This window comes from Sinocyclocheilus anshuiensis, unplaced genomic scaffold (genome assembly GCF_001515605.1).
Source record: "Sinocyclocheilus anshuiensis isolate Anshui unplaced genomic scaffold, SAMN03320099.WGS_v1.1 scaffold4087, whole genome shotgun sequence".
Taxonomy (NCBI): Eukaryota; Metazoa; Chordata; class Actinopteri; order Cypriniformes; family Cyprinidae; genus Sinocyclocheilus; species Sinocyclocheilus anshuiensis.
The window spans coordinates 8,272-10,316 of record NW_015554376.1 but is presented as its reverse complement, the minus strand read 5'-3'; positions in this window follow the sequence as shown (position 1 = coordinate 10,316).

Genomic DNA, 2,045 nt, shown 5'->3' with positions numbered 1-2,045 from the left:
AACATTAATTTGTTTTCTGAAAACACACAGCTTTTCAGTTTACATAAGGTTAATTGATGGACGGGAGTAATGTGGATTACTTATCAATTATTGTGATTTTTTTATCAGCTGTTTGAACACATATTATAATTCAACTGCAACACCCGCTGACTGCAATGATAGAGCTTGGAATAGCCAGGACAATTTTTAATATAACTACGACTGGATTCGTCTGAAAGAAGAAAGTCATATACACCTAGGATGCCTCTGGGGTGAGTAAAATACAGCCTAATTTTCATTTTTGGGTGAACTAACCCTTTAAGAACACATAATGCTGCTGGTTCACCATATTGAACCATGAAATATAACTGTGACAGTAGAGGTGTGCGATATTGACAAAAATTTCCCTCAGGAGGTAGAATTTTTTTGGCCAGATACATTGTTAAGGATATGTCGTTTTAAAAAAAGTAACTATTACAATCTAAAATAAGAAAGAAATTACAGCAATGTATATCTCAGACAGAATAACAGAGTAACTACTTTTTTGAAATGAGAAATCCTTGATAACGTACATGACTGACAAATGCGATCTCAATGAGAGTGTATGTATTGTATATGTGTGTGTGTTTATATATAAAAATATTATATATATGCTTTTTGTATATAAATATATATATATTACAGATGCACCGATGTATCGGCCAACAATCGGTATCGGCTATCGGATAGAAGCAATTTTTCGCGCTATCGGCCATCGGCCGATTGTTTAAAAACATCCGATGATCAGGGCCGATATATCCTGTCAATCAAAATTGGCGGGAATGCATCGAATACGTGCTGTGTGTAAAGATGTCTCTTGTGTGGAATTACTTTGAAGTGGCTGACAATGACGACAAAACTGCAGTTTGTAAGCTATGCACAGCTAAAATTTCGCGAGGTGGAACTTCAGTTAAAAATTTTAACACAACTAATTTGATTACACACCTTAAATGCCGACATGCCAAGGAACATAACGAGTTCATCAAAGCTAAAGCGGAGGCTGCTTTAGCTACGAAAGCTAAATGCCAAACAAAGGCTAGCGTGACTCCCTCTATCGCGCAAGTGTTTGACAGCACCAGAAAATTCAAATCTGACAGCACGAAAGCACGTGAAATTACTCAGAAAATATATATATATATATATATATATATATATATATATATACTTATGTATGTATTATGTATTATGTATGTATGTATTTTAGGGCTGTGTATCACCAACAAAGTCACGATGCGATATGTATCCCGATACGGAACTGCACTAATTTTCACCTCAGCAGAATTTTGTAAAACAGCTGTTTATTAAACACTGCATATAGGGCCATTGCTAACTATAGGCGGAGCAGGCAGTTGACCTCTGCATCATGAACGGCCTCCATAACTGTACCACAGTATAACAATATAGGTAATGGCATAGGTTTCATGTTAACATTGGGTACTCCCCACCAGGCACAATATTATGATTGGTTGCATCTTGTTTTTAAGCCCATAAATAATAATGTACTCGTTCTAATATATATTGTAATGTACTCATTCTATTATATTTATAAAATCACCTTACATTGCTGGTAGGTTATCATTGCACAAATTAACCCACTCTCTACCTTTAAAAAATAAAAACAAAAATTAGAAGCATTCTTAATTAATGCGCTGTCTTTACTGTAGCTCATGCGCACACATTCAGTCTCTTACTGTGCTGCCCCTCAATTTCATCAATAAAAGAGCTTCACTGCTGAAGAGCTACATTATCTTTCTCAGCAAAGAGTTGGTAACCTGGTTTCTGAAGCAATTAAAGCAATTAAAGCTTCACTGTTAATAGAGAAACGTGGCAAAAACGGAGGCAATTCTTAAAGGTGCCATCGAATGCAAAAATCACTTTTATAAGATGTTTGAACACAGGTGTGTGGCCGCAGTGTGTGAAAACAACTAGCCTATAATGGTAAAAATCCACCCACTCATTGTTTTATAATCCCAATAAATCATAAACAGTTTCTCCACACTAGCAGTTTCAGATTTCTCACTACTATG